The sequence below is a fragment of the Vidua macroura genome, chromosome 1 (assembly GCF_024509145.1).
Source record: "Vidua macroura isolate BioBank_ID:100142 chromosome 1, ASM2450914v1, whole genome shotgun sequence".
Taxonomy (NCBI): domain Eukaryota; kingdom Metazoa; phylum Chordata; class Aves; order Passeriformes; family Viduidae; genus Vidua; species Vidua macroura.
Window position 1 is genome coordinate 65,858,312 of NC_071571.1, and position 12,753 is coordinate 65,871,064.

General features: G+C 41.4%; 1 protein-coding gene across 3 annotated transcripts in view; it reads left to right on the plus strand.

The window, feature by feature from the left end:
• GFOD1 (glucose-fructose oxidoreductase domain containing 1) overlaps positions 1–12,753 on the plus strand; it is an 83,179-nt gene that overhangs the window by 18,323 nt on the left and 52,103 nt on the right. The gene's annotated exons all lie outside the window — the stretch shown is intronic.

Below are 12,753 nucleotides of genomic sequence, written 5' to 3' on the forward strand. Positions count from 1 at the left end.
GGGAGCGGGAATCCGAGCATCGCGCCCGCGCTGCTCGGGGGACGCGGGTGTCCGCGCTGCCCCCGGGACCCCAGCTGCGAACCAGAGAGGGAGGCAGGAAGCGGTGACAGCAGAGGAAACGCTTAGCGAAGCTCACGTACAAAGGGAAGGAGGGACTGAAAAAGTAGGCATGCACTGTGGTGAGCTGCTCTGGTTTCAGGCGTGCAAAAGCGGGCCGCATCTCTCTTTCTCCTGTGTGGGCGCAAGTCTGGGCTTTACTCTTCCAGCTTCGGGATCTCTAATCCTCGGACACTGGCTTTCCGATGGATTTAAGTGGAAGCACCCTTGGCAGTAAAGAAATCTTAATTTGTCCCTTCAAATATAGGTGACAAAAGGTGAAAATGAGAGGAAAAAGCTGTGAGGTGTCGTCACAGAGCGCATGGAGGTTTATGAGCCGGGGTGATTGCTATCGCTCTCGGCCTCATAAATGTGTGTGGTGTGTCGTAGTGTTAAATTGCTACTAGCATAGTCATTAGAATTAGTCACTATTCAAATGCTACTAATGCCACAGCCAGCTAGTGTTTTCAACATTTGAAATTATGCAATTAAGGAAATTAAGTCAGTACATAAAGAAAAAATCTTGCTTCAAGTACAGTGTAGGCATTTGTCTGGAATCTTTGCTCAGTGTTACTTTCTGTACTTGGAAATGCTTGTTCTTTGAGTCAGAATATTTGCTTTTCTTTTATAATACACTTGACTTTTTCTAGAAGATGCTGCACTTACACCAAAAGCCTGACTTGCTAGCCAGAATGATATGTGAATGAATTTGTAATGTAGAAGTACATATCTCACAAAACACATATAAAGGACAGTATAAGGTAACAAGGTTCCACGTTTGACACACATTAATTTGGCGACAATTGTGTCAGTTTTCCTGTGACGCTCTCTTCCTGCAGGTGTTGCTCATGGAAGTGTCCCGGCTTGCCTTGTGCTATTAGAGTCCCATGAGATTTCAGGCACACACAAGGCATCTGTTAGAAGAACACAATTTCTGAAATAATAAAGAAGCGCAATTGGTGTGCTTTCTCTCAGAGGGCCAGACACATGTCTAGCATGATAAAGTGATAATGTTTTGTCCTTCTCTGAATATTTGCAGATTAAAGAAGAAAAAAAAAGCCTGTTCTCAAACATGAGTTGGCTTTATGAATGGTTCTATGAATTGATGTAGCTGAGATGTTAATGGTAACTTGCTGATGCAATCTTCTAGCAACAGACCAGAGCAGGAAAAAGGTGTTTTCTCCCTGTTTATTAGAACATCACCATTCTTGGTTCCCTTTCCTCTAGTTAAAGGGTTTCCTCCCTTTCTCCAGCAGGTGTTATTCGTATGTTGTAGGGCTAACAAAGTTTGTGTAAAAATGCATGGAAAGGTCATTAAACAGGAACTAAACAGGTTACAAGATGATAATGTGCAACATCTGATAATTTTTATAGTGTTTTACTTAAAAGATTATTACAGAAATATGTCTTGAACTACAAACAACTCCTCTCCCAGTTATCTCAGAGGTGAATTTTCTTTTTTTTTTTTTAATATAGACATTGGGTGTATAACAATGAATATTCTTGCATGTTCTTATAGGTGCAAACAGGGAGCTAGAGCAGCAGTTCCCAAACTGCTGAGAGGAATATCTCTCTGCTGGCAGCTCTGTCTCCTGGTCCTGCTTGCCCTTCATGGCTTGGGAACTGCTGTGCCCTGGAGGGATTATTTTGCTTTAGTCAATGGATTTTCTGGTTTGTGGGAGAGACTGCAATTAAGTGGGAGGTTCAGAAGTCTCTGGTAAACAGGGGCAATGTTGTGTAGACTGAGGAAAGCAAATGATGGAAAAACATTCCTTACTCTTGAAATTTCACACAAAAAAATATTATACAGCAGCTAGTGATAGGACATAGATGGGGATACAAGAGGCTTTACTGATGGAGATTTCAGGAGGTCTAACCATGATGTCCTGCATTGCAGTAGAAGAGGTTGAGGAATCATGAGTTGCTTGTTAATAACCTGCATATCTGGCTTTTTTATTACAGAATGAATATCTGACCTGGGAAGAGACAGGGACCAACTTTTCTTTGGTACTCATGTTTTATTTTAAATGGTCTTGTTTCCCAAAGCTGTGTTCTCATTTGGTGAAGTTTCATTATTAAAAAGTAAAAGCCCAAGGAAGCAGTCGGTGGTGTTTCCATCACCCATCTAGAGCTGAGTTTACACTGTGAATATGCAGCACATTAAGTCCTCTCTGGCCTATTCCTGATGAAGACTTCAGAGGTGAAGGTGGAGTGAAACAGGTGTCCCCACAGCTGTGTTTTGCTCTGGCCACTCGGCGGGAAGGACTCAGTTGTTTTGTTTTCACTGTTGCACCTGACATGAAGATGAGTTGCTGCTTGAAATGTGTTTTTGGCACAGTGGCCCATCAACTGCTGTTCAAACAGAAATGTATTAATACATGCCCCAGCTGAGGAAGTCCCCAAACAGTGGCTTCCTGGCAGCTGTTGAGGGGAGAAAATGGGAGAGAAGAAGCTTCAAACTTGCCCTGTTAGCTTTTCCTCTAAACCTCTGCTGCCCATCTCTATTAGAAACAGGTTCCTGAGCTGCATCTGACTCTATGGTAGTTTTTTTAGGAGTAGGATCAATGTTGAGCAAGTCTTTGGGACCAACTGAGAAGTCAAGAGAGAATTGGAAACCAGGCTGGTTTGAACAGTAACCAAAAGCACAAATAAAACCTGTGCTGTTTTATGTGAAATACGCTGATGGCTTCTGTCACTTCTGGATAAAAGGAATCAAACTCCTTGTTTGCTTGTACAAAATGGGCCTGATTGACCCTTTCCCTTTCTTGCCCCTGGTCTGTCCTGCTCACTTAGGAGCACTTCTTATTATTGCTTTATATTTACTCCCTGCAAGTACAAATACAAAACTGATGTCCTGACTGACTTCCTGCTTGGTGGTCAAGGAAGATCAGTGGGTGAATATTAAGGTAAGCGTTGAGAATAATCCTGCTGTTGAATAGGGGTGGTTTCCCTTCTCACTGAACTGAAACATTCAGTGTGTTTGCTAGAAGTTGTCCTCCCCTCCCTGCATGCTTCAGTAGTACAGTTGTATCCCAAGCCTGATCAGGTAGGGGAGATGTGTTTGCATAGAGGAATGAAATATGTCACCTATTGAGTGCCTATTTGTGCCCAGCACCAGAAGAGCTGCTAGTAGAGACAGTAGTTCAAAACTGTCACCACATGACTTTTCCCAGTGTAATCCCTCCTCAGTCAATTAGATACGACATTCTTCAGATCCTGACTGAAACATTTGCTTTGTGAGACTGAGTAGCTGCTGCTTCAGGTGAAGTGATTTACTGCGTGTAGTTCTGAGAAGACCTTGGTGACATTTCGTCTTGAAGGCACAGATGTTTCTATGTGCTGAGGCCTGTTGGTGTTTGCATCAAGTCAGCTTGGATAAAGAGAAGTTATTCTTGAGCTCCACATAAGTGTTTCTGGGGAGCAAATGTTTAGCTTTTGAGAAGACTCAAGTAGCAGATGTTTAGCATGTCTCTGGAGATGTTATCCTTGATTCTATTTACAGTTGTTTTGCTTACTCTTTCATCCCCAGTTAAGGACAGGAACACTGAGCTGTGTGTTGAGTATTTACTGCATGTGTTCACAGCCATGTCTATGCAGTATTAGTTTTTAAAATGTTTATGTTGTAGTAGTGCATGGTGGGAGTCCATTCTGCCTGGGGACTACACAGAGAATGACTTTCCCAGCCCTCCAGAAGCTGCTCCTCTTAAGGAGCACTTAAAGTTTTTTGCTGATTGGTGGTTGTTCTATACTTGATTGTGGTCATGAGGGAGCATCTTTATTTAGAGGAACATAAATAGTACTGCTCAGATCCTTACCTTCCCACCCCTTCACAGGAAGCACTGGTGCCACACAGGCATGCAGTATAGGCCTGCTGTCTAAAATGTGTTTGTGAGAACTCCTTGTTAAAGCACTGACAATATTATTGCTGCATCTACCTCTGAGGTGGGAGGAACATCAAGCTGCAGTGAAGTAATTTACAGATCTGATCCAATCTCTAGTTAATTTCTACATTCCTCTGCACCCATGCAAATCAGGCAGAAGGTAGGGTTGTAGCAGTGGATAAAACTCAGTCCAGAGTTTATAAAGCATTAGGATTCTTGGGAAAGAGATGTCCTATTAAGGGAAAACATTATCATGACTATTTATTATTAATAGCAATGTAATTTCTGTCCTGTAATATTGAGTTTAAATTTGACCTAACAGCAGTGACTTTCAGCAGAACACACTCCTGTACGTGGAAGGCAGATGACTTTGCGGCATATTAAATGTGAATTATGGTCATCTTACTGCAAAGAAGTAAGATGAAGTGCTGTCTGTCTTTAATCAGCAGAGGTAGCAAAGGCTGTGATGTCTTTTTTTTACATTTATTGTAAAGATAGTCCAAAGAGCCTGCTGGCAGTTGGTTGCATGTCATCTTTCTACTCGAGTGACGAAGGTATACCACAGAAAATGGTTTCTAACTCTTCCATTGAGCTTTTTCTCTCAATATGGCAGACCTTTAATGCCAGTATTTTTCCTGTAAAATTCCTTCAGAGATCTTGGGCCTCTGAGAAAGTTGAGGTAAAGACCAGTGTTCAGGTTTAAAAACAAAACTAATAAAAATAATAATAAAAAAACAGAAAACCCCATACCTCTTGTTTTATTCATGACCTTCAAATCAAAGATGTGTTTTCAGCTTTTCCCAATTACTCTCTTCTGTGTGAAAGTAGCCACCAGTTCTGTTGTTACACTGGTAGGTGGGTTGGGAGCCCAGAATGGACCAGACTTGGAATACTGGGGCACTGTGGTCATGCTGTGATGACACACTCAAATTTGCCTAGCCTGGAAAACCGACAGTTGTGATGGAAGAGGTTGTTTTAAACAGTGCTAGATATGAAGATCCTACTGCAATCCCGTGTCCAGTCAGGTCAGTGTGTGTTGCTGCATTTTTTCCCTACTTAAACAGAGTGCTTGGCCTTGGGGGTCCCAAGATGCTTTCTCCAGACCAGTGTGGGCAATCGAAGTGGGTTGGGCTGAATCTCCTCAGGTTGCCTGCAGGTGTAGCCTTGGCCCATTCAGCTGTAGGAGGGCAGATGTGGAAAGCAGCATCTGTCAAGTTTGGTAGGTTACTGTCCGCTGTCACGTTTCACTGTGCGCCACAGGTGAGTTGGTTGAAACAAATGGCAGCCCAAGCCCTCAGGAACACCCCTTCTCCCTGTGATTTAAATGGCAAAATGTGCCAGAGCACAGACACCCTTCTTCCATCTGCTTAACTGCTGGGGGCTCGGACCTTTCGCATGGTGAGGTGAAGAAAATGAGAGCAATGCTGGCCTCTGCTAGTGTTTGATTTGATCTGTCACGCTTTGTTAGGCAGAGCCCATAGTCAGAGGTGATACTTGGAAGAGAAATCTTCCTTTTAATATATGTGTCAGGGCTGCTGCTGTCTGTTTTTCTTTTCTTGGTAAATCTTTACGTAGACAAGTCCTTATGACCTTTATCATTTCAGTGTGCTTTGAACACTATTGTTGTGCTATTCTGCTCTTACATTGTGTTAACAATGGTAGTAAACATAGCATTTTTTTTTTTTCTTTACCATCTCTGGTCCTGGAAAAACTCATCTGTTCAAAGACTGGTGCACACCAGGGCTATGTCCAGCACAGGTCGTCCCAGGACACCCTTGTCAGTGCTAACAGTGACAAAGCAGCACAATAGTATAAAATTTGGCATTGCAAACAGATAAGAGCTAAGTAGCTCTCTGGGGTGTGGCTTCTGGCATGGCTGGGGAAGACTTGACTAGTGTGAGTTAAGTAAAAAAGGACTGGAAGTAGTAAAATATCTTGTGAAGCGGTCGTTGGTGCTGAAGGTGTAGACATGCATGTCTAGCCTTGTGACTGTGCTAGTGAGGGTCTTTTCTGTTTTTCACTTGATGGCACAGTTCGTATGGTGAATATCACATAAGCAATATCTTGTGCAGCTGTTTTTTTTTTTTTTTGTTGAAATGACACATTTGTGCTGTTGCACAAACAGAAAACGTGCCACATAGCTTGAGTCTATGAGAAGATGAGAGAAGGTATTGATAAAAGGTGTGTTTATACTGCTAGAGCTGTGCCCAGGCTATGTATTGTAATTATTTGACCTGTAGAGTAAATTATTGTGCTTCGCTAATGTGGGAAACATCAGAAGACAGATTTTATTATTATTGCTGTTGTTGTTATTCTTTCTTGCATTGTTTTGTGCCTTCATTCTTGACAGACAGTGGCCACTGTGATGCCTGCTGTGGTACTGAGCTGTCTGATCCCTCTGTGACTTTGTCTTGTTGCTTGGTTTTAGGGACCTGAGTTGCTGAGTGTTTAGTGTTGCAGGTAGGTAAAAGGAAGGACTTACAAGCTGCTTCTGTTGTTCCATATTTTGAAAGCATATTAAATAATAAAGGAAGAATATGTAGATAAATGCAGAGAAGGGATAATATGTTGAACAAATAAAATTACTAGATTTTCAAGCTTCCCATAGTTATCGCTTTTCTCTCTTTTGTTTGTTTATTTGTTTTTTTTTTCTTAAAGCCCTCTCATGCCTGAGATTGACAGTACATGACTGAGGTTCGCTGTATGCTACATACACGGATAGTTGCGCACAACCCCTGACAGAGGCAGGGTAAAAGCTCTGCAAGATACTAAACATGTTGTTCTATCTGCTTTTGTTTGAAAACTAGGTAAATTGTGTTGGAGCATATTGCAGCTTACTGTCCTTTTCTTCATATGTGCAGTAGATTTTGCCCATTGTGCGGTAGTGATGGCAGAGCACCAAGAGTGAAAATGGAGTTAAATTTCCAGGATGGCCAAGATGGGTGTTTTTCACAGGCCACTGCAGTGCAACAACCCCCTCCACTGTTAATATCTGTTTGCCACAGCACTATTTCTAGTGGCTATGAATTGTTCTTGTTGCTTCAAACCACTGAAGCAGAAGTGTTTACCCTACTGCTTTTTGTTTATTTTCCATGTAATAAACTCTGAGCTCCTAAGAGTGAGCTGTCAGAGTCAGTGACTTCATCTGCAAGGTCAGCATGCAGGTAACAAAACCACACTCCTTAGAAAAATTATTTCAGGTCTTAAGTCTTGATTTAAACAAATTTATTTAAATGGCTATATAGTTAAAGAGGGACAATCCCTTGTGTAGGTTTCCTAAATTGATTTAAGGCCTGGTCTGCACGTAGATTTTTGTACCAGTATAATTTTGACTGCAAGGGGTATGCTTTCTTTAATGCAATAATTGCTGTGTGGTCATTAGAAGTCCAGCTGGTGTGACTTGGCATGAGCACTGTTCTGCCAGCACAGTGGCACCTGTCTGTGGTACAGGTTATTCCTGCTCCTGTGCAGGCATAAGTGGTCGGTTGCATACATCTTTCAAGCTGGCACTGGTGTATCTGTGTTACAGGTATGTATGGTTAGTCCAGCTCTAGGTGTATGGGTATGGCTGTGCTCTGCATAAAGATGGGTCATGGACACTGTGAGGAATTCAGTTCAGCACTGTGAATTCGGAGACCTTTGAACAAAAGTCTCCAAAAGGTTCAGGATCTGGCTATGCTGAAAATGTGGTGAGGAACAGAGGAGGATGAACCTTGCTGCCCTGCACAGCTGGCCATGACCACCCGTGTCAGACAAGACTCATCCACCTGGCAAGTGTAAGTGTAATTGATACACAGGTGTGACTCACAGAGTAACAGGAGTTATAGGGAGTTGTGGAGGCTGAGAGTTGATCCACTATTCTCCTTTGGAAATAGACCATAGCATCCTTTGTTTTAGCATAGCCAGGGCCAGTGATAAAAGTTTGGTTTTTATCAGGCCTAACTCCTGAGTATGAGCATAGTGAAGAGCACAGAAAATGAGAACACAGTGTGAGGAACTTGCTTGGTAGTAATGTAAGAGTAAACATAGTGATTTAACACAGGGAGTCAAATTGCTTCTGTCATTTGCTACTGTGCTGGAGTTTATCTCAGGGTGAAAACTGGTGCCTTCAATTCCATCACAGCAGCAGTCACAGCTTAGTGAAGCAGATGGAAGTGAAAAAAAAGGCAGCACCTTTGTTTTGCATTCTGATGTTTCCATGGCTTTTATCAGCAATAAAGACCCTTGTTTTGGCACTTTATTGCAGTGAATGTTTGGCTGTCTTCAGCTATTCCAACTGGCAAGTTTTTGCCAGGAAATGCCCAGAAGGGAGGGCATGGTTGAATTAAATACTGTTTCTAGGGTACTGGGCTTCACATGGCTAATGAGAAGCTTTAATATAGAGAGCTTTTCAAAATCCAAATGGAGTCAAGCAAGGAGGGAGAACTATAAAATAGTAATTACCCTCGCTGTGCTGGAGTGATGTTGCTTAAAAATGTGAAACCAAGGGCTGGGCTCAGTTCTCCAAATTCTTTCTCTTGGTGTCTGTACATACAATTTCATATATGTACAAAAATGTAAAAAAAAAAAACATTAAAGGGAAAAATATATAAATTAAAAATTCCTGGAAGTCCCTCCCCTTCCTTCACTTCCTAAGCCCATAAAAGACAATGCAACTGTTAGTGTTTCATGTGGGGATAGGAAAGGGGAGAGAAAATAGCTGGGAGAACATCTGAAATAATTGCAGCTAAGCTTGTGTGCATCAAAGTAAATTCCAGAAATGTGCCTGAAAGTTGTACGTAAAAGCTTTGATTCTGATCGTGCTTGCTCCACTGTAAATACAATTAAAGCTCTACTGGATCAAAGGAAATAGTTTACATTATTGAGAGCATATTGTGACCCAATATAAAAACCAAGTGTGCCTCAGGGAGAGGGGCCTGGCCTTGCAAATCTGTGTCCTCTCAGCAAAGACATCTGTGTCAATTTAGGAAATGATTGGTGGGAGTCTTGGAACACAGTTCTGCAAACCTTTGATTACAAGTAGTCTTCTTGAAGACAAAAATCACTGATTTCTTATAGAGAATATTTGTAAGGCACAGTAATTTGTGTAGGTAGGAATTTGCTTGCAAACTGCTTTTGTACCAGTTCATTAAAAAACCTGAAGATACAGCTACGTCTGTGCAATTACATAGCTCAATATAGTTGTGTTTCTATAGCATATTATGGCAGCATGTCTGCAGGATTAAAGATAAGATGGAAAATATTTTGAGCAGAGGTGCATTAATATCTTAGCCATAGCCTACAAAAATCTATCACTAAATGAGCGTGACAGAGCTTGCAGAACTCTTTTGTGACTTGCTGCTTGCCTTGAAGGAACTTGACGATTTAGTGCTGGGAAAGATGCTTTGTGGTTAAACAGTATGAGATGCTTTGATAAAGACTTTCTTCTCAGGCAGAGTGCTAAGCAACACTCCCTGAGACTAGTTTGTGGATACAGTGTTACCTGAATGTGTGAGAAGGTGTCCTGAATTTTAAATTCATGTTGCTGAAGAATTCTGTTTAAAAATCTGTGTCATGAGATGCTTGTTTTGCAGCTAACTAGCCAAACTAGCCAAAGTATTTGTGGACATGGCCTGTGACTATTGGTGTAGCTTGAAAGAACCATGGACCTGAAATGTAATTCTGAATATAATTTTTACTCCACCACATAGCCTTTAGGAAAAAATACTTTGATGCATTGTATGTCTGAAATGAGGAAATTGTGTTCACAAGCCATCTTGCTTCTGTTTCATGAATGCTGTTATGTTTGCTTGTGAGATTTGATGCTATCTAGCAGACTTATTTATGCCTGTGATTATAGTGCTGCCTCTCAGCTTGTCATATAAATTTAATTGTGATGGTACTGTGGTTGTCGTTGTTTGAAATTACAGATTTGTTCATGTAGGCAAAGGTGATCCTTCACAAGGCCTGATGATGTGCAAAGATCAGCTGAGACCACACTTCCTTCCATCTGTGTGCAGAGGTACCTGACCCTTTACATGCCAGGTGGGGATAAAATTGTTCCACTATACCCTTGTTGTGTGTTTGATGAGACTCCTGTTTGCTCTGAGCAGGAGTGGTCTGATGAGAATTAATCCTCAGAATTGCTGTCCTGAGCTTCCATTCTCTGTAACACAGCTTGTATGTTTTGATTAGATCACACTTAGCCTTTCTGAAGGTGATTTCATCTTCCAGGATGCCCAAACTACAGACCAGGGATGAGGGAGTTTAGGGAAATGAAGAGACTGGCTGAAGTTTGTGTGGAAACTGGTGGCAGGGGCAGAAGGTGAGAACTCTGAGGTCTGCTCTTCTCTTTCACTGTGGGACCTGTTGCAGCTGAATGCTGTTGAGTGAATGGTAATCACAGGAAGCACATCTGAGCTGCTGGAGGAGGACCAGTTGCTGGCACTCTGGTTGGGGCTTTTCCCTGGATGGTTGTGCAGGGACTTTAAAACCAGGGTAGGAAGAAAGGACTAGGGAGAGTACAGAGTAACCTGGTTCACAGTGGAGGATAACCTCTACTGCTACTCTTGTTGGTGTCCCTTTTTAATGTATACAGGGCAGCTTATCAAGGAATTGCAAGGACTGTTTGAGGCACTGAATATTTTGTGGGTTATTAATGTCTGTAATCAGCTTTCCAGTGTTGGAGTTTTATCTAACAGATGCTACAAAAAAAATCGTAATAAGACAGCTAGCTTACTGTGAGCAGCGATGGCTCAGCAGCTGGGAGACTTGTATATTTATTTTTAGTGAAGTATGGAGTTTCTCTTTAGTATTTGTTATGGCCCTCTGTGCACTGGGAAACCCCTTTCTTTAGCAAAAGGGCAGGGCCTTTTTGGGCTGACTGGAGCAACTGCTGTTTTGGAAGGTAGAGAGTAGCATACACATCTGTAATGCTGGTTGCAGATACAACTTCGAGCATCAGCTCAAGTTGATATGAGCAAGTTCAGATTTGCAGGTGCTGTTAGGAGTGCTTGAATGAAATATCAAAAATCTGAAATTTCATGTCTGGGCATTTTTCAACCTGTAGAGTGCTTGTGTATGGCCTCTTGCATTGTGCAGAATCATTTGATAGTGCAGGGTGAAAGTGAGTAGGGTGCTGGTAGTTGCTGGAGCTGCTATTGTCCTATTGTACTATGTACTATTCCCTGTGCTTACAGGGAATTTGCACTAGATGGAATTGCACTGTACAGAATCATGAATGTCTTTCGAGTAGATACGAGTGTTAGTGCTTTTCAACAAGGTGGTAAATAAATAGGCATTAGAAAACATTTCCTTTCCTTGGTGCCTGACAGAAAATTGTGGGATGATGCTCTAGCTGCTAAATGTAATTTGGCAAGTAATTTAAGGCTTTCTTGAAGAGCCTTAAATGTAATGCAACAAGTGAGTTATTAATTGGCCTTGTGTGCTCTTTGGGTTGATGACAAAACGCTGGATTTTGAGGCTTTTGCTTACTTTGGGGAGGAATTACTTTTATATTTCTTTATTGAAAAGGATGCATCAAAGACTTAACAACATAGGAGTACAGGAAACTGTTTTTCTACTCCTAGAGAATATTAGTTCTACTTGCACTGCAGCTCTGGATCAGGATGATGGATAAATCTAGGTTTTTATAACTGTCTTTCTGGTCTTAGTACGTTAGCCTGCATTCCATGTGTATTATGTGGTGCGTGCAGCTAGGAAGTCTGTAGGAAACAAGCAGATCATATGGATTATACTCTCATGATTGTAATGAGATAGTCTTCATCCCTGTATGAAAAAAATCTCTAGAACAAACTTCAGCTGGGATTGTGCTATAGCAATAGGCTCCTGAAATTGCTGCAACTGTTGCTGCAGGAAAAAAAAAAAGTGTTACATTCTTCCAGTCCTGTCAGAAAATAAAATACATTAATTTGTGATTTAGTGTTGTTCATGGAATATATATCTGTAGTAATAAGATCATCTTGGTGGTCTGTCTTTTTCTCATTATCTCTTCTTTTATTCCCAGTCTGGTCTGGCACCATAAAGCCTGTCAGGGCCTGAAACTGGTTTTAGGGAAATTAGTGTGGGTAATTGCGCTGCTTCAATTTTCTTGTAGCAAACAGTGGGGGGTAGTTTCTTCATTGGGGGAAAAAGTTTAAAATATGGTCATAGAGGAAGAGAAGTCAGAAAATTAGTCTTGGACTGGGACAAACTGTAACTCTGGTAGGAGAATTGTGTAGCATGAGCCTCTCTTCTGTTTTAATGCATCTGTACTGTCCCAATCTCTAAACCTGTCATTTACAAGATTGTGAGAGATTAGTTGATGTGGACAATAGGTAGGATATTAATTAAAATGCGTGGATGATGTGGGGAACATCAAGCCATACGTGTTTTAAATAGAGAAACTGACAAATATGTAATTCAAAATGCCTGGAATTTTCAGTTTTGAATATTGTTTCTTCTTCTTTTGGATGCTCAAGTAACTGTAAATTGCTTCACAGGGCACAAGATAGTGAAAATTCAGGTATTTATGGTCAAATGTTCATTTTGATAGAATTAAAGTGATTTCATCCGGCCTGTTGCTTTTCAGACAAGGAAACCAGAAAAAAAGGCCAATGTGGAGCAATCTGAGATTTACCTCTACATTTTCTAGGAGAATTTAATCTTTTTTTTCATGTCGATATCCCCCTGTGCTCATGTAACTCAAATTCTTTCCCACAAAAATATGGATGCAGTCATTCTTTATTCCTCCTTGGGATTAGAGGTGGAACAGGTGAAGGAACACTGAGCAGTTGGG